Below are 24607 nucleotides of genomic sequence, written 5' to 3' on the forward strand. Positions count from 1 at the left end.
CCGGGGACTTTAATGCAGGGAAACTTAAATCAGTTTTACCTAATTTCTATCAGCATGTTAAATGTCCACACACAGAAACGCGTACAGCTTTCAAGGAGCGGCACTCTAACCCTGAAGCTTATAGGAAATCCTGCTATGCCCTCCGACAAACCATCAAACAGGCAAAACGTCAATACAGGACTAAGATAGAATCATACTACACTGGCTCTGATGCTCGTCGGATGTGGCAGGGCTTGCAAACTATTACAGACTACAAAGGGAAGCACAGCCGAGGGCTGCCCAGTGACACGAGCCTACCAGACGAGCTAAATAACTTCTATGCTCGCTTCGAGGCAAGTAACACTGAAACATGCATATGAGCATCAGCTGTTCCAGACGACTGTGTGATCACGCTCTCTGCAGCCGATGTGAGTAAGACCTTTAAACAGGTCAACATTCACAAGGTCGCTGGGCCAGGCGGATTACCAGGACGTGTACTCCGACCATGCTCTGACCAACTGGCAAGTGTCTTCACAGACATTTTCAACTTCTCCCTGTCTGAGTCTGTAATACCTACATGTTTCAAGCAGACCACCATAGTCCCTGTGCCCAAGAACACTAAGGTAGCCTGCCTAAATGACTACCGACCCGTAGCACTCATGTATGTAGCCATGAAATGCTTTGAAAGGCTGGTCATAGCTCACATCAACACCATTATCCCAGAAACCCTAGACCCACTCCAATTTGCATACTGCACCAACAGATCCACAGATGATGCAATCTCTATTGCACTCCACACTGCCCTTTCCCACCTGGACAAAAGGAACACCTATGTGAGAATGCTATTCATTGACTACAGCTCAGCGTTCAACACCATAGTGCCCTCAAAGCTCATCACTAAGCTAAGGACCCTGGGACTAAACACCTCCCTCTGTAACTGGATCCTGGACTTTCTGACGGACCGGCGCCAAGGTGGTAAGGGTAGGTAACAACATATCTGCCACGCTAATCCTCAACAGGTGGGCCTCTCAGGGGTGCGTGCTCAGTCCACTCCTGTACTCCCTGTTCACTCATGACTGCACGGCCTGGCACGACTTCAACACCATCATTAAGTTTGCTGATGACACAACAGTGGCAGGCCTGATCACCGACAACAATGAGACAGCCTGTAGGGAGATCAGAGACCTGACCGTGTGGTGCATGGATAACAACCTCTCCCTCAACGTGATGAAGACAAAGGAGATGATTGTGGACTAGAGGAAAGGGAAGACCGAGCACACCCCCATTCTCATCGACGGGGTTGTAGTGGAGCAGGTTGAGAGCTTTAAGTTCCTTGGCGTCCACATCACCAACAAACTAACATGGTCCAAGCACACCAAGACAGTCGTGAAGAGGGCATGACAAAACCTATTCCCCCTCAGGAGACTGAAAAGATTTGGCATGGGTCCTCAGATCCTCAAAAGGTTTAACAGCTGCACCATCTAGAGCATCCTGACGGGTTGCATCACTGCCTGGTATGGCAACTGCTCGGCCTCCGATCGCAAGGCACTACAGAGTACATCACCGGGGCCAAGCTTCCTGCCATCCAGGACCTCTATACCAGGCGGTGTCAGAGGAAGGCCATAAAAATGGTCAAAGACTCCAGCACCCCTAGTCATAGACTGTTCTATCTGCTACTGCACGGCAAGCGGTACCAGAGCACCAAGTCTATGTCCAAGAAGCTTCTAAACAGCTTCTACCCCCAAGCTATAAGAATCCTGAACAGCTAATCAAATGGCTACCCAGACTATTGGATTAGTTGCATACCTATACCCCCTGTATATAGCCCCGCTATTGTTATTTACTGCTGCTCTTTAATGATTTGTTATTCTTATCTCTTACTTTTTGGAAGGTATTTTCTTAAAACTGTATTGTTGGTTAGGGGCTTGTAAGTAAGCATTTCACTCTACATCTGTTGTATTTGGCGCATGTGACAAATACAATTTGATTTCCACCCAGGTGGTAATACCATTATTATCATCATCATCATAATGTCAAAAATGTTCAATCCCGACGCCAGCCAGGCAGACTCTATACTCCTCTGTAAACTGGTCATCTCTGTATACCCGTCGCAAGACCCACTGGTTGATGTTTATTTAAAACACCCTCTTAGGCCTCACACCCCCCTATCTGAGATATCTACTGCAGCCCTCATCCTCCACATAACACCCGTTCTGCCAGTCACATTCTGTTAAAGGTCCCCAAAGCACACACATCCCTGGGTCGCTCCTCTTTTCAGTTCGCTGTAGCTAGTGACTGGAATGAGCTACAACAAACACTCAAACTGGACAGTTTTATCTCCATCTCTTCATTCAAAGACTCAATCATGGACACTCTTACTGACAGTTGTGGCTGCTTTGTGTGATGTATTGTTGTCTCTACCTTCTTGCCCTTTGTGCTGTGCCCAATAATGTTTGTACCATGTTTTGTGCCGCTACCATGTTGTTATGTTGTGTTGACATGTGTTGCTGCCTTGCTATGTTGTTGTCTTAGGTCTCTCTTTGTGTAGTGTTGTCTCTCTTATTGTGATGTGTGTTTTGTCCTTTATCTATATTGTATTTATTTTTAATCCCAGGCCCCGTCCCCGCATGAGGCCTTTAGCCTTTTGGTAAGCCTTATTTTGGTAAATAAGAATTTGTTCATAACTGACTTGCCTAGTTAAATAAAGCTTTAATAACAAAAAGGGGGGAAGAGTTCTCCCATCTCTGATGCCAGCCAGGAAAAACACAGCAAACTACGTGAGCAATGCATCAATTCCTCCTTCCAACCAGAACACAGAAACCCCCCGTATACACTGTACACGACTCTGTCTCCGTTAAACGGGCTAAGAGGAGGGACTACGAGCACTACGTGCTTGAAGAACCGTTCAAAATTGACCACGAGAATATTGTACACCTGGAAATCAACACGTATAGTCGTCTGAGGAGCAGCGGTTGCCTTTAAAAAAAAAAATCGGTTTCATTTATCGTGATGTCCGCTTCGCAGTTTTTTGTCTGTTACAGTGTTGATAAATATTGCTACATAGCTAGCCAGCGAGACCATACCGAGCAAACCGGAGTCAACCACCAACATTTCGAGTTGAATGAAGACGCTTTGCACGGGCTGTAGCCTATCCCGTGTAGATAACACATTGTTGTAGCTAGTTATCTGAAGGGCAGCGTCTTTGTTTGTTTTATTGGCCTGCTATTTCTCTCATTGGTATTGGTGAAGAAGAGAGGTATCGAGGACGGTATTGATTGGTAAGTGTCCTAATATTTGTGTTGCTTTGCAGCGTCAAACGTGACTGTATACGGGCTTGTATGTTAATAGGCGTGGTTGCAGTTGGGATATCGTTGTAAAAATCGAGCTAGTTTATTTGTCTGATGTGTGTGTGTGTATATATATATATATATATAAATATGATGGGGATTATTAAACCTTGACCATTTAATCGGTTTCTGAAAATCCCCCCCTTCCGCTGACGATGGACGAGCAAAAATGCATTTAGGCCCTTTATTATCAGCTGTGCTTTGGCGTACGTCTCGTTGGCAAAAAGATGTGATCATATTTTCAGAACAACAGTAAAATGTGAAACTCAAGTCAATATTGTATAAGTCGATACAGTCAACGTTGTTGATAAGCAGGTGTAGTAGTCGTTAGGCCTAGCTCGTGATAAACTGCTTATTCAATTATTTTGTACATCAGACAGACTGATTTAGCGAATTGTGCATTTTCTATGCAGTTTCACTTTTAAAACGCATTGGCTCTTGGTTCAGCAAACCTGAAAGTGAAGTTACAAATTTTTCACACGCAATAGAACGTTCTAGACCTGCTCCTATTCGAAGTGCTGCTGGCTGGCGTTTTCTCGACCATGCATGTGCTTAGTAAAGTGCTAACGTTATATAAACAAAATAGTAACGACAGACAACACCCTAACCAAAAGCGAAAAAAATCTCTACCCTGTTGACGTAGACTAAGTTGTTAAACAGAATTGCATATTATTACAGGGTTGGTGTCATCAGTGGATGGGAAGAAAGGGTTTAGGTAATGCATTAACCCTTACCTGCCGGCACAGACTGCTGTTTAGTTTTTATTTTATGTAACCTTTATTTAACTAGGGGAGTCAGTTAAGAACACGTTCTTATTTACAATGACGGCCTACCCCGGCCAAACCTAAACGATGCTGGCCCAATTGTGCGCCGCACAATGGGACTCCCAATCACGGCCGGATGTGATACAGCCTGGAATCGAACCAGGGACTGTATTGACGCCTCTTGCACTGAGATGCAGTAACTTAGACCGCTGCGCCTCTCGGGAGCCCACTCGGGAGTTTGAGGATCGCCTTTAGCTATTGCACATTCAGCATCTACTCTTCCTGGGGTCCACATACAACTGTTATGGCTATAAACCTGCTATAGACCTCACTGGCTTCTGACTCAAGATGCTCTGCATGTGTCATGCCATGTGCACACAGATTGTTGAATAGCTAAAGGCTTAACTCTGTATTCTCTGTGCCTCAGATTCAGTCCCTTGTGAAAATGTAGTTTTTTTACAGTTCCACTGTAAACCAAGTGTTTCACAGTGCCCCACCCCCCTCCCCTTATGGGAAAGGCTATTAAGAAGTAATCCGATACTTTTTTATTGTGCGCAATGTTCAAAGATGTCAGTTAGCCTTTTCTACATCTTGGCTGCTGAGGGACGAATGAACAATAGAAAGAACACCCACCCTCGGAGAGTCAGAGTGGAGAGCCAACTGCATAATTTCTCTCAAGGACCTCAAATATGAAATCAAAGGTGTCATGTTCATTAGGGCACAGAACGGAAAAAGGTTTGAAAACGTTTTGGAACGAAAAATGATTGTTTCTCATTGGACAACTCCTGTTTCATTCTGTTTCCATCCGTTTGGTGCCTAATGAACATGACTAAGGACTCTAAAGCCATAGGAAGGTGACGCCCCCCAAATGCATACCCCGTTTTCCAAACCTGTCAGTCACTGGAGCGGTACAGTAGATGACCGGCCTCATGCTGCGCTCGCTAATCCCAAATTACGTAATTCTGCTATTAGGAGCAGGGGTGAAAGTAAGGCAGTTTAAATAAATAGTTTGGGTATGCCATACCGGTCAAATATGAGCCTATCAAAATTAATACAACATGTCTAAAAAAAACTATAGGCTATTACACCATTATTTAACATGACTGCATGTCAGCCGCATGAAAAAATGTGCGAATTGACCTGAAACTGGGGCGTATACGCTGACCGAGGCGCGCATGGACAACGGTGGATGGATGATGCGTCAGTTCAGGCTACAAGTGTAGGCCTATTGACAATCGCAGCGTTTCATTACACGTAGGTGTTTTGTGACTGTCTCTTTCCATTCATTAAATAGCGGGTGCGCCGCGCGTTATTGGCGTTTAGATGCTGAAATTATTTTTTGAGTGAACGAATGATCGATTGTTTGACAATCGGATGAAAACGTCATGACTGGTTGTGTTTATGCCACATTAAAAGGCATAGGCGGCGTGCCCATAAGGCTAGGGAAATTCAAGTTTTCCCTAAAGTAAATTTAATTAAATTGCCAAAATGTATATAATTACCATACTCCTGTCTATACAGAAATAAATAAAAATCATTCAAAATAGGCTACCACACCAGAAAGCATGATTTGGCCACAGAGGATCACTAGCTTTTTTTAAAACAACCTGTGGATTGTTTTAAATCGCGTATCCTACCGTCGGAAGGGCCCGCAATTTGGGCAGCGTGCGCTGCAAATACCAAATAGGGGATTGTTACGTTGCAACTGTCAGTGAAAAGCAGAGAGAAACAGCCAGGCATATTGCAATATTTTAAAATACAATCGCCGGGAAAAATGTTTGGAAAGCAAATGGCTATTGCTGTAAAGAAATGACAATGAAAAGACTCCTATCTTTTAGTTCTAAAAATGATGAATTGAGCGAACAGTAGCCTATCTTATTGGCACCAGCGGAGAACATCGGCCATATCCCCGGTAAGTGCGCATATTCACTGTCTTTGTCATTGGGTCAGTGCCACTTTTGGACAATAGTTTCCTCCAGGTTAGCTGGACGTCATATTGTATTTGTTTCCCCTTTTCGTAGGCCGATTTATATGGATCCGACATCGTTTTTATTGATCTGTTTGTCAGTGTCAGCAGAGAAGGCCACCCTGTCATTTTTGTAGTATTATCACCACTGGTTAGGCTTAACAACTCGGCATCTGACCGTAATTGAACATTACATGAGACTTTCTTGAGGTCTGTCACTGTAAGGGTAAATGCTCCTGCAACCTATTACATAACTGATTGTGAATGTAGTGAAGTTTCATGATGGTCCGTTGGACCATGTACATGCTAAAAGAATGTAGATATTTAGTCAAACTCTAGCCATAATAAGCTACTTAGCTATTGCTCTCAAAATCAAGGTAGCCAAAGCCTGTTTGTTTTAAATAAAAGTAATTGCAGTAGGCTTGGGCGATACCCCGGTATATGATATATTTTGAAATACTGGTATGATTTTAAATACCGTTTAAAAATAACATTTGGGTTGGGGGCACCTGGGGGCTGCAGGGGTGCGTGCTACGCCACCGCTTATAACATATATTAAGTATAACTATAAGAAATCTAAGATATGTCAACTAAATTAGATCCAGCTCAGGGCTCCAGCTTTGCATTTAGTTTGCGAAGTGCCCTAATGTCATGATCAAGCTTCTTGCTTACAGCAGAGACATTCTTGCCTGAGTACCAGTCTCTTTAACTAACGTTCCGCTCCTTGCCTATCCTTGTCATTGCCAAAGAGACTGGCCTTTCTGTCATCTTCAGATATGAACATTATATCATTAATGAGCTCGAGGAGAACAGAGTTATTGATACTGATTCGATAAACCTCACAGCTATCCTCCAAATATTGGATGATAAGCAACTGTTTTTTATTTGTACAAGTCTGTCAAAAGTCGCTAGCTCATGTAAAATTCTCAAAGTAAATATATACTGCAATTCCAATCACACAACCTCTTTGCTTTGATTTTAAGACTCAAAGTGCAACAACTTGCCTAGCTAGCAGCTAAATGTTTTATTTTTGACTTTGTTATAATTCAAATTCTATTTGAGGCGCCACATGTTGTCATGGAAAATATTAATGTTATTTCTAACAACCAATGATCAACTATGCCATAACTCCAGCTGCATATTGAATGTTGAGATTGCCAAAAGGCCTGTATCTTTGGCAATGACATGGAGTGGTCGTGGCCGGCTGCGACACAGCCTAGGATCGAACCCGGGTCTGTAGTGACACCTCAAGAACTGTGATACAGTGCCTTATACTGCTGCGCTACTCGGGAGGCCCTTTATTTTATAAAATGTCGCCCCGTGTGATGGTTAACTTTGCTATTATGCTCATAGCAACATAGGGAAAGGCGGCAATTCTACGGTGCACTGAAGATTGTTTCAGAACCGAGGACAGCGACCGTATTCAACGTGGGAGAAATAATATTAGATTTATTGGAATATCTACATAGAATATCTACATAGGTAGAATATCTACATAGGTGTAAAGAGGGCCATTATCTGTCCAGTGTCTGTTCTTTTGCCCATCTTAATCTTTTCTTTTTATTGGTCAGTCTGAAATATGGCTTTTTCTTTGCAACTCTGCCTAGAAGGCCAGCATCCCGGAGTCACCTCTTCACTGTTGATGTTGAGACTGGTGTTTTGCGGGTACTATTTAATGAAGCTGCCAATTGAGGACTTGTGAAGAGTCTGTTTCTCAAACTAGACACTCTAATGTACTTGTCTTCTTGCTCAGTTGTGCACCGGGGCCTCCCACTCCTCTTTCTGTTCTGGTTAGAGCCAGTTTGCCCTGTTCTGTGAAGGGAGTAGTACACAGCGTTGTACGAGATCTTCAGTTTCTTGGCAATTTCTCGCATGGAATAGCCATAATTTCTCAGAACAAGAATAGACTGACGAGTTTCAGAAGAAAGGTCTTTGTTTCTAGCCATTTTGAGCCTGTAATCAAACCCACAAATGCTGATGCTCCAGATACTCAACTAGTCTAAAGAAGGCATGTTTTATTGCTTCTTTAAATCAGAACAACAGTTTTCAGATGTGCTAACATAATTGCAAAAGGGTTTTCTAATGATCAATTAGCCTTTTAAAATGATAAACTTGGATTAGCTAACACAACGTGCCATTGGAACACAGGCCCATTATCAGCAACCATCACACCGATGTCGAAATCTGCCATTTCCAGCTACAATAGTCATTTACAACATTAACAATGTCTACACTATCTTTGATTAGTTTGATGTTATTTTAATGGACAAAAAATGTGCTTTTCTTTCAAAAACATGGACCTTTCTAAATGACCCCAAACTTTTGAACGGTAGAACGCCGCAGCCCGTCTGGTGTTCAACCTTCCCAAGTTCTCTCACGTCACCCCGCTCCTCCGCTCTCTCCACTGGCTTCCAGTTGAAGCTCGCATCCGCTACAAGACCATGGTGCTTGCCTACGGAGCTGTGAGGGGAACGGCACCTCCGTACCGTCAGGCTCTGATCAGGCCCTACACCCAAACAAGGGCACTGCGTTCATCCACCTCTGGCCTGCTCGCCTCCCTACCTCTGAGGAAGCACAGTTCCCGCTCAGCCCAGTCAAAACTGTTCGCCGCTCTGGCACCCCAATGGTGGAACAAGCTCCCTCACGATGCCAGGACAGCGGAGTCAATCACCACCTTCCGGAGACACCTGAAACCCCACCTCTTTAAGGAATACCTGGGATAGGATAAAGTAATCCTTCTAACCCCCCCCCCTTTAAAAGATTTAGATGCACTATTGTAAAGTGGTTGTTCTACTGGATATTATAGGTGAATGCACCAATTTGTAAGTCGCTCTGGATAAGAGCGTCTGCTAAATGACTTAAATGTAAATGTATATATATTTTTTTATCTCTGGTTAAAAATGTAGCTTTGACGTTAGTTCTAGTACGCGATTACTCATGCCCATCCCTAATCTTGACTGTTCCAAATCAACGGAGTGGAGAAACAATAGACACAACATCATTCAGTTGGGTAACCCCATTCTCCAGTCGTAATCAAGGAAGTTGGGCAGCAGCTTAATAACAGTGTTACCATTTAGCATCCTATCGTACACATGATGCACCGCTGTCATCACAGCGATTTTACAATTCCCTTTTTTGATGCAACCAAGCTTACTTAACGGTTAAGCAGCCACAGATGTGAGGCAGTCATCTCATAGGCCTTTTATAGCAGTTGGACGATGAAATCAGCCCCAAGGAATGAATGGTCTTCCTCTCTAACACACACACACACACATCCCCTGGCTTGGCTTAGTGCTGGGTAGTATTGCCCAATGAACGTGCAATAGTATTATGCCACGTGCCTCAGATGCAATTTCTGTTCTGAGACACAGTTTTGTCTAATGTCGTCAGTCTCTTGTCATTCGTCTGTCTTGTCAGGGCGGCAGGTAGCCTAGTGGTTAAGAGCGTTGGGCCAGTAACCGAATGCCGACTAGGTGAAAAATATGTTGCTGTGCCCCTGAGCCAGGCACTTAACCCTAATTGCTCCTGTAAGTCGCTCTGGATAAGAGCGTCTGCTAAATTATTAAAATGTCAAACGTATTTCAGGAAGTACTAGCCTTAACTTATTTGACATGTTGGAATGTCTTCTTTGTGATGGAATTGTAGCGAGGAGGTCCCGTAATGGGCAAGCACAAACACAATTAGGGCCTTGGTCAAAAGGCCTACATCAAAACATTAATTTCCTCAGTGTTGACTTGTAGTCTAATCCTGATTTAAGCCTGGTTTGAAAATGTGAACATTTTAATTAATTTCCATTTTAGCTTTCTTAGGGCTCGTTTTTGAGGTCATTTGTGCCAGCCAGTGGCTTGCTGTGTATGCCAACATCTGGACGATGCTCAAGGACAAGGTGGTCGTGCCTTTGAGAGTGCTGCTGAGCCAGGGCTTTGCTTCATTAGACATTGTGTCATGTTCAGTCCCATCTGTCCACCACGGGTAATCAATTAGGCATCTTTATCCCACGAGTTCGGTGGAGTGTGTGCGCGTGCACATGTGCAACTATTCTTAGGTGTAGAGATGTTGATGCCTTGTTTATATCCGTTCTTGTCTCGCTCTTTGTATTTGTATAGTAGGCGCTTGACTCGTCCGATCACGTTAATGCTATGCTATATATATATTCAGAAGTTCAGCCAACAAAAGCATTGATATTGAGTCGTTGTGTTGGATTTGTGTTTGTGTTTTGGCTTTGCCAAGCATTGCCAAGTTGTTGTCGGGCCTTGGTCTGCCCACTCACTCGTCACATGACCACAGGTTTTATTTAGCGACACGGACTCTGTTTTCAGCAGGGCAGGGCTCTTGTTTCTATCATCTGATTGAAATAAAATGCAAGTAGACCATTAGCAGAACATCTACATAAGCCTAGTATTGTGTTTACTGAATCTGACCCACGTGATTTGGTCAATTATATCCTCAAACGAAAAGCCTATGTCTAAGAACTAACATAGTAGGCTAATTGGGATGAAAAGTAGCCCACGTTTAGCCTAAAGTTAGAAAATGTTCAATTATAGCGAAAAGGTGGCTGGGTTGCGGCCTGAGTGACCGTTTAAACTCCCATTTAGAAACATAGGAGAGTTTGATCCCCTGGCTTTGAACAAGTCACCCAATAGTCAGTCAATTATTATGTGTGCGTATGCAAGTGGGCAGATGCCCAAACAGGACGTGTAAACCATGTGTATGGGTGTAAGGTGCGAAACTAGGGGCAACCACCAAAAAGTAGGGCTGTTTTAAAAATGGCCCATGTTTATGAGACGACACAGAGAGAGAGGCCTAAGAAGAGAGCAATTCCTCCCTGAAAATGTAGGCCTAGTGCTGGATTGCAGGAGTGAGGAGGAAGAGGGGGGGCTACATGTGACAGCTGCGCGTGTCAGTTCCCCGCTTGTTTGTACCAGCTTGTGTTACTGTCTGAGCCCACCGAAGAAGAACGAGCAAAGCGAAGAGGGAGAGGTGGAGAGAAGTGTTTGACTGCTGGCCATAGACAGGAGGGAGAGTGTGAAAAATAAATGCCGAAAGGTATGAAAAAACACCTTATTTTCGTTTTTGAAGATGACAAATATGGGCCTTATGGCTCTATATCCCTTGTCATTATCGGTGTCTCACAAAACTACAGATATGAAAGCCAACGTCAGTCATGAAGGTGGGTTATATGCCATTTTTTTGCGTCTCAACTGCCTCTAATAAAAGTCACTGCCATTGTCGGTCTTGCATCCAGGTCAGTGTCCCACCTTAAGACGGGCCTCAGTCTCTTGCCCATCTGGCTCTAAAGCCATTGAATCTGAGTTGGTGTCAGTGAGGCTGATCCCACTGCACAGCCCAAGATCAGTCCTCTGGGTAAAGTGGATTAATTAGCCGCAGGAGCAACACTGTTGCCCTGGGTCAGGGGTTAGAAGATTAATCCTGCTGCCCGGCTCACACGCAGGGAATTTAGACTGTCTGCCATGCAGTTCTGGTCTCGTATTCATAAAGCATCTCAGAGTAGGAGTGCTGATCTAGGATCAGTTTTGCCTTCCATTCTAATGAATAGGATCTGATCCATGATCATGGGTCCTAGTGATGGGGGGGAAAAAATAGATTGTTTCGTATCGGGATATTATTTTTGATGTAACATTTTGACAATAGTGCAATATTATGTTTGCGGTAGTTGGCTGTACCTGCATCAGAACGCAGTATATTTCGTTTTCAGCACTGATCAAAACTTGTTTTCTCATGTCTCTCTCTTGTCCCTCTGCAGCAGACATATGGTGAGCAATATGTTTGGGACATCGAGTCGCAATAAGATCACAGTATTGAATCGCAATACATATAGAATTGTGAGAATTGGAATATTTATCGGATCGGCACCGAAGTATCATGATAATATTGTATCTTTAGGTCCCTGGCAATTCCCAACCCTAAAGGGTCCTGATCCTAGATCAGCACTCCTAATCTGAGATGCTCAAGAAGGCCCCTGAAGAACACAGTACAGTGGTCTATGGTTTCAACAGCCTCGGTTCTGTTGTTGCAAGGTTTCTACTAAAAGTCACTCTAGCAATGTTTTCCCAAAACCAACTGACCTTTGCGATCTCTAAGAATGCATTGGTCTGTTGATGTGACCCACTTGGCATGTCCCCTGGTTTCATTCTGGGAAATAAGGCATCTGCCCTCCGTATCCTGACATTTGATACCAGATACCAAAGGACATGGCATACGAGGGTGCAGTGAGATACCCGATGGGTTGGACGATACTTTTCTTGTCGATCATCTTGGAACGGGGACATGGCAATGGGCACAGTCGACATGGCTGAATTTTAGAGAACATTTTTAGAGGCCCCCATCTTGGCGGTGTAGAGACACTTTTTTTTCTCCCCCCGCCAATTTCCTGTCGTTCTAATACTTTCTCCATGGAGCTGAGAACTTTTTGCAGTTTTAAAGCACATTTTCAGTAATTCTGGACATTTTGCCATTGATATGACAGAAAATGTTGCCATTTTAAAGCAAGTTTCCTGAAATTCTATACACTTTGCCATGGCTAATTGTGTGTTATTTTGCTCAAACATAATAACAAAATCAATACTGCTAAATTCATTGTTTTCCTCATTTTCAATTCTCCCTGTCTAGTTTTTATTTAGGTGATTTGTTAGTTCTCAAAGATTATAGTATAAAAAATATATATATACTGTATATAGATCCATCATTGTTTCTACATACTTTATCTAGTTTGTCATTTAAGTTTACACTGAAACATATTTTTTAATTTTATTTTTTAATACAGCGGCCCGAAAAAACGCTGGCAAAAAAAATTATAATAATTGCCAGGAACATCCCTGAGGTTGACCTTGTTCGCTCCTATCGAAGATCATTCTCTACCCACCGACCACCACATCTACATCTCTGGAACTAAAGTTACTGTCTGACCTAGTTTATTGCAGAACTTGGCATCAACTGTGCAGAAAAACAAGCATTCTTTTTTTCGCAACACCCATTTCAGCACCTGAGGGAACAGCACTGTTCTGCTTCCTCCCCGGATCACTGTGACGCCTATTTATCTCTATTGCGCTGTCTCTCCCCCTCGGTGAACAAAACCAACCACTCATATTGTCCCGCTGGCTAAAAGAGAACAAAGTGGAGTTTTTCTAAGGTTTCCACTTTAGAAAGGGCCTAAATGACAGATGTATAGGATGTGTCCCCAGGTAAGCTTTGTGAGTCTTCTGCATTAGGGCTGACTTGACTGGGTCGGTTCGCAGATTAGCTCACCACTGTTGTCACAATGACTAGGAACAATTACATATACTTTTAGCCTAAGCTGTAATGATTCCAACTACTTCTAAAGCCCTGATAATGCTACTGCCCCCATGTTGGGATTTTGTGCTACAAGCTCAATTAAACAATAGCTGACTGATATGTGTGTGTGGTTGTGGTGAGTCATGACGGGCAGTGTTTTGAACAGCCCCAAGTCTGACTGCTGCCGCGTATGGAGCTCTGCCTTCTGCCCGAGGCCTCTGGTTTGGTGTTGCCTTTTGGCATATTATGTTTCAAATGTGCAAATCATGGCTGGCTGTAGCTGCCAGTGGAAATTTCCACTTCAGAATCAGATAGCGGCCTTTGTTTCGGGTGCAGGGGGCTTGCCACACGCCCTCTGTAAATTGGCTGGTGGTGTTGCGAAACACTGCAAACAGTCAGCTATTTTAATACAAAAGGGGGGGGGGGGGATGTCATACAAAAGCATGTGTTCTGAACCAAAACTATAAAACTGGAGTTTGTATAACTGCTTTTTAAACTTGATTTCTCAAGGAAGATGTAATCCTCAACAAAGAGGGTGAAAGCCTGATTTAGTGTGAACATGTTACACTACTGTCTATGACAGTTAGTGAACTACTGTAGTGACTTTTTGATTGCTGATGTTCCTTCATAATGTTTCAACTTACCATGTTTGGTGAATCTCTTCCTCCATTGAGCGTAATCTAACCACCATGAAGACCTTTTACAATAGGATACCTTAACAAATACAAATGAAAACATTTTGTGATCTTGTGCTTCCTAGTCATGCAGTAGTGACTGTCAGTTTCCCTTAAATCCCGGATAATGGTGTTGCGACGGAGAAGAATTCCTCAAATGAATCTGTGGGTGGAGGTTCAAAGGTTAAGTTGATCATCAGGACATGTGATTTGTCCGCTAGCAACACTAGTATTGATCAAACATTCTGTAAGAGATCTTCAGGGAAAAACCCCAGCTCAATGTGTTTTGTCTGAATGTCACATTCAGGTTATTGACGATGGGGGGTTGGAAAATGGATGTTGTGTCTAGATAAGCCACTGACTTACCCCCCTTTGGACCATTCCTGTCTCTTAGTATTAGACCCTGTCCAATGCAATGGAAAATTACTGGAATGATGCAAAGAGGATTCTTCTTTCACTTTCTGACTATCTACTTGGCTGCTATCTGGTGGGAGGGACTTCCAGGCAACACTAATTTTAGGTCCAGTGTAAGGCAATGTGCTCTGCTCTGGGGTTCCTTAGTTTGCTGGAACAGCACGGCTCAGAGTGGATATGGTATTACGGCCCCATGCCGGCTTGTAATGTGATTTGAGAAAGCCACAGGCTATTCAAGGGAGAAAATGAGGGTAATTTTGTTAGAGCCTTTCAAAGGGTATCTCGGCTTGTGGAGTATTCAGACAGATTGAGGTATGAAAGCAATGATTTTAACACTTGTGTCAAATTTAGCCATTACATTTATTGCTGGGGTGGAGACAGGCAACCAGGAATGCGCACTTAAGATAGCTCCTTCATGGCTGTATGAATTGAATACCTGTAATGTGGAGATAACCAACAGTTTAAATGGTACAGCTTGCCAGTAAACCCCACGTATACCACCACTACCCTCCAAAAATAAGGACATTAACTTGCACAATAATCCCCAGGCTACCCACATGGTACCTAACATCCTACCATTTGGGCGGTTACTCTGGTGCAATCCAGGAACCAGCGGGCAGATCCATGTGACAGACGCATGGAGGCAACGAGGGGAAAACTACTGAGGCCTCACCCTGAGGTCACCCAGTCCCAGCCAGGGTAATCAGATCCCTTATCACTGGGCAGACTCTAGTCAAGTGTTTCTCATACTAGTCCTTGTCCTGGGAGCCTCAGGCGATCCACATATGCAATCTATTCCAGTACGAACACACCTGATTCAGCTGGTCAACAAGCCATCATCATCAAGCCCTTCACTAGTTGGATCATGTGTGCAAGCGGTGGAATCGATCACATGTGGGAAACTGTCAAAGCGCCCAAGGACATGTTTAAGAAACACTACTTTAACTAGAGAAACTGCCTTCCCTCAGTGGTGGTATTATTAAGGTTCTTGTTTCCCCGCACCCAAAACATGTCTGACTGGGACTGTGTGTTCAGTCTGTGATATAAGAAACGCACCGTCTTTGCATGTGTATTTGTGTAGGCAAACCACTGTGTGAATATTGGAACTTTTGCTCAGGTCAAGGCTTTGGGATTGGTCATATCCTTCAGTGTTGTCTGACTAGACTAAATTGTGATCAATAGAGCAGGCTAGTTTTATTGAAAAACAATTTGATATTAACTAGGCTTTGGCTACTGTATGTGTTGGCATTAGCTAGGCTAGGCATTGTTTAGGTTAACCTCTCTGGGATATGTGGGACGGTAGCGTCCCACTCGACAACAGCCAGTGAAATTGCAGGGCGCCAAATTCAAAACAACAAATCTCATAATTAAAATTCCTCAAACATATAAGTATTATACACCATTTTAAAGATAAACTTCTCGTTAATCCAACCACAGTGTCCGATTTCAAAAAGGCTTTACAGCGAAAGCACACCAAACGATTGTTAGGTCAGCGCCTAGTCACAAAAAAACATACAGCCATTTTCCAGCCAAAGAGAGGAGTCACTAAAAGCAGAAATAGAGATAAAATGAATCACTAACCTTTGATGATCTTCATCAGATGGCACTCATAGGACTTCATGTTACACAATACATGTATGTTTTGCTCGATTAAGTTCATATTTATATCCAAAAATCTCAGTTTACATTGGCGCGTTATGTTCAGTAATGTTTTGCCTCTAAAAAACATCCGGTGATTTTGCAGAGAGCCACATCAATTTACAGAAATACTCATCATAAACTTTGACTAAAGATACAAGTGTTATACATAGGATTATAGATACACTTCTCCTTAATGCAACCGCTGTGTCAGATTTCAAAGTCCAGACGAAAAGTCCAGACGAAAAGTAAAAAAAGTTCTATTACAGTTTGTAGAAACATGTCAAACGATGTGTATATAATCAATCTTTAGGATGTTTTATCAAAAATCTTCAGTAATATTCCAACCGGACAATTCCTTTGTCTTCAGAAAGGAAAGACAACAGAGCTCGTGCTCACTGCTGTGCGCGTGACAGAGCTCATGGCCTACTGCCAGACACCTGATACAATCAGCTCTCATTCTCTCCCCATTCACAGTAGAAGCCTGAAACAACATTCTAAAGACTGTTGACATCTAGTGGAAGCCTTAGAAAGTGCAATACGACCCCATAGACACTGTATATTGGATAGGCAATCACTTGAAAAACTACAAACCTCAGATTTCCCACTTCCTGGTTGGATTTTTTCTCAGGTTTTTGCCTGCCATATGAGTTCTGTTATACTCACAGACGTCATTCAAACAGTTTTAGAAACTTCAGAGTGTTTTCTATCCAAATCTACTAATTATATGCATATTCCAGCTTTTGGGCCTGAGTAGCAGGCAGTTTACTCTGGGCACGCTTTTCATCCGGACGTGAAAATACTGCCCCCTACCCCAAAGAAGTTAAGAAATGTTTTGGCCCATCTGTTTCCTCTTTAGATGATTTGTGAGGGTCCTGTGGATTGGCTGCTGGTTGGTGGCTGCTGGGCAATGGCTGAGAGGCACTCCAGAGTGCTTTGAGTGTGTGTGCAAACAAGGCATGTTTCACTTCCTATGGTGCTTAGCCAAATACATCTGAATCATTTGAGCATTCGTTTAGACTATATCCTTGAAACAAATCGGTTCAGTAACCCCATACTGACTAGATGCTCCCCATACTTTGGGGCGGCAGGTAGCCTAGTGGTTAGAGTGTTGGGCCAGTAACCGAAGGGTTGCTAGATCGAATCCCCGAGCTGACATGGTAAGGATCTGTTGTTCTGCCCCTGAACAAGGCAGTTCAGAGATGAGAAGAAGTAGGAGCAAGGGAATTTTCAGGCCCTTTTTGTAGGATATTTTAGGTACTTTTCTGTGACGGGATCTGATGACTTTTAGGTGCTTCCTTTGAGGGCAGTGGTGTGCGAGCGGTAGATTCTGTAATTTATATGGTCAATAGTCCTGTCTCTCTGACTGTCAGTTCAATTGGCTTTGTTCTGGCACTATGTGAGGCAAGAGAAGTGTACATTGGATTTTTCCCCTCAAAGTGGCCTGATTCAGTACAAACAAGGGAAATGTGAATAAAGGTTCACGTTGTGAGGTTGCATGATCCCTGGAGTGAGTTTGTGTGTGTGCGTTTTTATTTGTAGGCATTTGTGTGTTCCAGCCCCACAGAGTAGCTGGCTGTAGATCGTAGACTCCCTACCTGTCAGTGCCCATTTCAGAGTTTCTGTCTGTCTCTGTGCCCACTTCAGAGTTTCTGTCTGTCTGTCTGTCTCTGTGCCCACTTCAGAGTTTCTGTCTGTCTGTCTCTGTGCCCACTTCAGAGTTTCTGTCTGTCTGTCTCTGTGCCCACTTCAGAGTTTCTGTCTGTCTGTCTGTCTGTCTGTCTGTCTGTCTCTGTGCCCACTTCAGAGTTTCTGTCTGTCTCTGTGCCCACTTCAGAGTTTCTGTCTGTCTGTCTGTCTGTCTGTCTGTCTGTCTGTCTGTCTGTCTGTCTGTCTGTCTGTCTGTCTGTCTGTCTGTCTGTCTGTCTGTCTGTCTGTCTGTCTGTCTGTCTGTCTGTCTGTCTGTCTGTCTGTCTGTCTGTCTGTCTGTCTGTCTGTCTGTCTGTCTGTCTAGTGAATGACCTACCTGTCAGTGCTGAGAGGCACAGGCTCTGGACCAGTTACTCCACTTCCTCTGCTTCTTCGACCTCCTGCAAGTATGTGCTTAGAGACATGGAGACATCCTGCTGTATAGACCTAAATAGAAACCCCAGTGACGAAAGAAGAAAAAGTCTTTCAGAAAGCAGTCGGTGTCAGAATTTTAAAAGGGATGAATTAGGACTCCCAATAGTGTATTTTCTTCAAATGTTTCTTGATCCATTCAATAGTGGGACAACATACAGCCCTGAGTGACACCTGAATCACGCCTCTGTGGATGTCGGTTGTTTACCGTGACAGGGTAGGGTTACTGGGATGACAGGGTGTACCCGGGACCATCTAGCTAAGCGTATCCTGATACTTTCCATTAGCAGGGGGGCGATGGTCGACAGCGGCCTGCAACACAACGAGGGGAGGAAGGGGTTCTGGGAGGGATTCTATAATTCACCTTGGACGTGATCCCAAGAGAGACGTTTTAAAATCCTCTTTTCCCTGCCCGTTCCCCAACCCCCCCCTCCTTACCCCACTCTACTTCAACAGCAGCTAGGCTACTTTGCTGCTACGTTGGCATTTAGGCCTAGACCTGCACTCCCAGATCTTACATCAATTGGATCAAAGCCGTGTCCTGTACGTCCTCTGTGTGTCAACACACGTGCTGTGAAAACGTAACTATTTAAATCAGCTTAACATCAAACATAAATCGTGCCTTACTGTAATAGGCTCGATGTTGGGGAATGTAGTGGTAAGTTGTCCACCATTTTTTGAGATGATAGCCAGGGGCAGAGGACAGTTTGTCAGGGACTGAAATGGTCTATGTGATTCAAGTCCTCTTGTAGCTAATCAAATCACATTTTATTTGTCACGCGCCGAATACAACAGGTGTAGACCTTACCGTGAAATGCTTACTTACAAGCCCTTAACCAACAATGCAGTTTTAAGAAAAATACCTTAAAAAAAAGAAAAAAAGAAGTCAAAGTAACAAATAATTAAAGAGCAGCAGTAAAATAACAATAGCGAGGCTATATTGCAGGGGCTCTGGTTAGTCGAGTTAATTTAGGTAATAAATACATGTAGGTTGAGTTATTAAAGTGACTATGCTTAAATAATAACGGAGTAGCAGCAGTGTAGAAGGGGGGGTGCAAATAGTCTTGGTAGCCATTTGATTAGATGTTCAGGAGTCTCATGGCTTGGGGGTAGAAGCTGTTTAGAAGCCTCTTGGACCTAGACTTGGAGCTCCGGTGCCGCTTGCTGTGCGGTAGCAGAGAAAACATTCTATGACTTGGGTGACTGGAGTCGCTGACAATTTTATGGGCTTTCCTCTGACACCGCCTAATATATAGGTCCTGAATTTCAGGAAGCTTGGCCCCAGTGATGTACTGGGCCGTACACACTACCCTCTGTAGCGCCTTACGGTCAGATGCCGAGCAGTTTCAATACCAGGGGCTGATGCAACCGGTCATGATGCTCTCGATGGTGCAGCTGTAGACATTTTTGAGAATCTGAGGACCCATGCCAAATGTCTTGGTGTTTGGACCATGATAGATCGTTGATGTGGACACCAAGGAACTTGAAACTCTCGACCCGCTCCACTACAGCCCCATTGATGTTAATGGGGGCCTGTCCAGCCCGCCTTTTCCTGTAATCCACAATCAACTCCTTTGTCTTGCTCACATTGAGGGAGAGGTTGTTGTCCTGGCACCACACTGCCAGTTCTCTGACCTCCTCCCTATAGGCTGTCTCATTGTTGTCGGTGATCAGGCCTACAACTGTTGTCGTCAGCAAACTTAATGATGGTGTTTGGCCACGCAGTCGTGGCCAAACAGGGGACTAAGTACACACCCCTGAGGAGGGGACTAAGTAGTACACACCCCTCAGGAGGGGACTAAGTACACACCCCTGAGGGGCCCCAGTGTTGAGGATCAGCGTGGCAGACGTGTTGTTGCCTACCCTTACCACCTGGGGGTGGCCCGTCAGGAAGTCCAGGATCCAGTTGCAGAGGGAGGTGTTTAGTCCCAGGCTCCTTAGTCCTCGGCCACTAGGAGCACCGCTTCTGGGTGAGCATTTTCTTGTTTGCTTATGGCCTTTATAGAGTTGGTTGAGTGTGGTCTTAGTGCCAGCATCGGTCTGTGGTGGTAAATAGACGGCTACGAGTAATATAGATGAGAACTCTCTTGGTAGATAGTGCAGTCTACAGCTTCTCATAAGGTACTCTACCTCAGGCGAGCAATACCTCGAGACTTCTTTTAATATTGGACATCGCGCACCAGCTGTTATTGACAAAAAGACACACACCCACCCCTCGTCTTACCAGACGTAGCTTCTCTGTTCAGCCGGTGCATTGAAAATCCCTCCTGCTCTATATTATCCGTGTCGTCGTTTATTCACGACTCAGTGAAACATAAGATATTACTGTTCTTAATGTTCCGTTGGTAGGATAACCGTAGGTCATCGATTTTATTTTCCAATGATTGCATGTTAGCAAGCAGAATTGGATGGCAGTGGGAGTTTACTCGATCACCTAAGGATTCTCAAAAGGCAGCCCGATCCGCGTCGTCCTCTTTTCCTCTGTCTTCACACAAATTACGGGGATCTGGGCCTGTTCCCGGGAGAGCAGTATATCTTTCTCGTCGGACTCATTAAAGGAAAAAGCTTCTTCCAGTTCGTGGTGAGTAATCCCAGTTCTGATGTCCAGAAGTTATTTTAAGAGACTAGCAGTAACATTATGTACAAAATAAGTTACAAACAACGCAAAAGAACGAACAAAATAGCATAATTGGTTACGGGCATGTAAAACGTCAGCCATCCTCTTCGGGCCGTCTTAACATTGTTTGGAGGGAGAGATTTCCACTGCCGGATCCAGCTAGAGCCACCACAGAACTAGTCACTGCAGGAAAAAAGGCAGTTAGGCTTTTTGTTTGTTTCTGTATCAAGTCAGAGTGACTTGTCCTCATACTGTGGCATATTTTGGAGGTTAAGATAGTATCTATGAAACTGAAATTAAATATGCCCTGTTACAGAAATAGAATGTCTTCTCTGTCCAAAGAATTTGGTATTTGGTATTTTATTAGGATCCCCGTTAGCTGTTGCGAAAGCAGCAGCTACTCTTCCTGGGGTCCACACAAAACATGACATAGTACAGAACCATTTAATAGACAATAACATCAAGGACAGAACTACATACTTTTTTAAAACGGCACACACAGCCTACATATCAATAAATATACACAATATCTACACAATATGTAGGTCAAATAGGGGAGAGGCGTTGTGCCAAGAAGTGTTCCTTTTTATCTTTTTTTGTTTGGGCCATTCATTGCACCCAGACCAAGAACTACACTACTAAAGCAAGTTTGGGTGGTTGGAGGAGATGGTAGAAGATTGTCAAAAAAAGACAGTGTTGTTTAGGTTCCTCCCTTTGCGGAGTAGATCCTCCCAGCTCCTTGTGAGGAATTCTGAGAATTTCCGCAATGCACAGATCTTAGACCTGCCAGCCAGCCTCCCTGACCCCTTTAGGCATCCTACATTAAGTAGTGAAAGAGTTAGCCCCCACCCCCTTAACTATGGAGCAACAGGCACAGGTCTCAGACCTGTCTGTTAGGCTGCCCTGTGGAAGTACTGCTGTAATAAGCCTGCTCACAGATCTCAGAACTGTCAACCTGCCTCCTTAGGCATCCTTCATTAGTAGTACAATAGTAATGTCTCCCTCAGCTGTGGATCAAGAAGCTGTTTAGATAAACCAGAATAGGGAGTCGTCTAATGAGGTCATATTGAGGTCAAATTTGCCTGTAGATGTAGATCTATAATCAGCTTACCAATTATACTAACCTAACCTCTGAGGGTTATATGTAAAAAAGAGCTTGGATCCGCACTTGAGGGCAGCTGTCAGAGGAGACTGGTGTTTTTTTCAGAGTGAGAGGACGGCAGGTTAGGTGAAACACTGCACTTAGCCTACTGTAGAATACCACAGACAGCTGGTGGGTCCTTAGAGCCTTCTGGGAGGGAAGGGTTAATCCTATAACCCCCCCCCCCCCCCGCATGCACTACATACATACATACATACATACATACATACATACATACATACATACATACATACATACATACATACATACATACATACATACATACTTTTGTATATATAGTGTATACGTACAGTATGTGGACACCCCTTCAAATTTGTGGATTCGGCTATTTCAGCCACACATGTTAACAGGTGTATAAAATCGAGCACACAGCCATGCAATCTCCATAGACAAACATTGGCAGTAGAATTGCCTTACTGAAGAGCTCAGTGACTTTCAACGTGGCACCATAATAGGATACCACCTTTCCAACAAGTCAGTTCAAATTTCTGCTCTGCCCCAGTCAACTGTAAGTGCTGTTATTGTGAAATGGAAACGTCTAGGAGCAACAACGGCTCAGCCGCAAAGTGGCAGGCCACCCAAGCTCACAGAACGGGATCGCCGAGTGCTGAAGCGCGTAGCACATAAAAATCGCCTGTCTTCGGTTACAACACTCACCACCGAGTTTCAAACTGCCTCGGGAAGCAACGTCAGCACAATAACTGTTCGTCGGGAGCTTCATGAAATTGTTTTCCATGGCCGTGCAGCCGCACACAAGCCTACTATCACCATGCGCAATGCCAATGGCGCAAATCTCGCCACCATTGGAGCAGTGGAAACGCGTTCTGTGGAATGATGAATCAAGCTTCACCATCTGGCAGTCCAACAGATGAATCTGGTTTGGCGGATGCTAGGAGAACGCCACCTGCCCAAATACATCGTCCAACTGTAAAGTTTAGTGGAGGAGGAATAATGGTCTAGGGCTGTTTTTCATGGTTCGGGCAAGGCCCCTTTAGTTCCATTGAAGGAATATTTGAACGCTACAGCATTCTAGATGATTCTGTGCTTCCAACTTTGTTGCAACAGTTTGGGAAAGGCCCTTTTCTGTTTCAGCATGTAACGAAGCGAGGTCCAAACTGAAATGGTTTGTCAAGATCAGTGTGGAAGAACTTGACTGGCCTGCACAGAGCCCTGACCTCAACCCCATAAATTTGAACGCCGACTGCGGGCCTAATCGCCCAGCATCAGTGCTGACCTCACTAATGCTATTGTGGCTGAATGGAAGCAAGTTCCCAACGTATAGTGGAAAGCCTTCCCAGAAGAGTGGAGGCTGTTATAGTAGCAAAGGGGGTCAAACTCCATATTAATCCCCGTGATTTTGGAATGAGATGTTCGACGAGCATTCTTTTGGTCATGTAGTGTACAAACATACAGTGCAATCGGAAAATAATTCAGACCCCTTGACTTTTCCCACATTTTTGTTATGTGCAAATGTATAAAAAATAAAAAAACAGAAATATCATATTTACATAAGTATTCAGACCCTTTACTCAATACTTTGTTGAAGCACTTTTGGCAGAGATTACAGCCTCAAGTATTCTTGGGTATGACGCTACAAGCTTGGTAAACCTGTATTTGGGGAGTTTCTCCCATTCTTCTCTGCAGATCCTCTCAAGCTCTGTCAGGTTGCATGGGGAGCACAGCTATTTTCACGTCTCTCCAGAGATGTTTGGTCGGGTTCAAGTCCGGGCTCTGGCTGGGCCACTCAAGAACATTCAGAGACTTGTCCCGAAGCCACTCCTGCGTTGTCCTGGCTGTGTACTTATGGTTTTCCTGTTGGAAGGTGAACCTTCGCCCCAGTCTGAGGTCCTGAGCGCTCTGGAGAAGGTTTTCATCAAGGATCTCTGTATTTTGCTCCGTTCAGCTTTCTCTCGATCCTGACTAGTCTCTCAGTCCCTGCCACTGAAAAACATCCCCACAGCATGATGCTGCCACTACCATGCTTCACAGTAGAGATGGTGTCAGGTTTCCTACAGATGTGACGCTTGGCATTCAGGCCAAGGAGTTCAATCTTGGTCTCATCAGACCAGAGAATCGTGTTTCTCATGGTCTGAGAGTCCTTTAGTTGCCTTTTGGCAAATTCCAAGTGGTCTGTCATGTGCCTTTTACTGAGTTTCTTCCATCTGGCCACTCTACCATAAAGGCCTGATTGGTGGAGTGTTGCAGAGATGGTTGTCCTTCTGGACAGTTCTCCCATCTCCACAGAGGAACTCTGGAGCTCTGTCAGAGTGACCATCGGGTTCTTGGTCACCTCCCTGACCAAGGCTCTTCTCCCCCGAATGCTCAGTTTGGCCTGGAGGCCAGCTTTAGGAAGAGTCTTGGTGGTTCCAAACTTCTTCCCACAGTGGAGGCCACTGTGTTCTTGGGGATCTTCAATGCTGCAGAGATATTTTAGTACCCTTCCCTAGATCTGTCCCTCAACACAATCCTGTCTCGGAGCTCTACGGACAATTCCTTCGACCTCATGGCTTGGTTTTTGCTCTGACATGCACTGTCAACTGTGGGACCTTTATATAGACAGGTGTGCGCCTTTCCAAATCATGTTCAATCAATTAAATTTACCACAGGTGGAGTCCAAGTTGTAGAAACATCT

The 24607-nt window shown here is 44.2% G+C and overlaps 1 protein-coding gene across 3 annotated transcripts in view; it reads left to right on the forward strand.

Moving 5' to 3' along the window:
* The first annotated feature begins 2766 nt into the window (after nt 1–2766).
* The window catches only part of LOC115202090 (RING finger protein 24), a 68993-nt gene continuing 47152 nt past the window's right edge, over nt 2767–24607 (forward strand). For 2 of the 3 annotated variants that reach the window (XM_029765974.1, XM_029765973.1), the window contains exon 1: nt 2767–3257. The gene's annotated coding sequence lies outside the window, so the exon portion shown is untranslated. Of the gene's footprint in view, nt 3258–14558; nt 14750–24607 lie in introns of those variants that run through there. The other variant, XM_029765975.1, reaches the window with a different exon arrangement.

This window comes from Salmo trutta, chromosome 11 (assembly GCF_901001165.1).
Source record: "Salmo trutta chromosome 11, fSalTru1.1, whole genome shotgun sequence".
In the NCBI taxonomy this organism is placed as follows: domain Eukaryota; kingdom Metazoa; phylum Chordata; class Actinopteri; order Salmoniformes; family Salmonidae; genus Salmo; species Salmo trutta.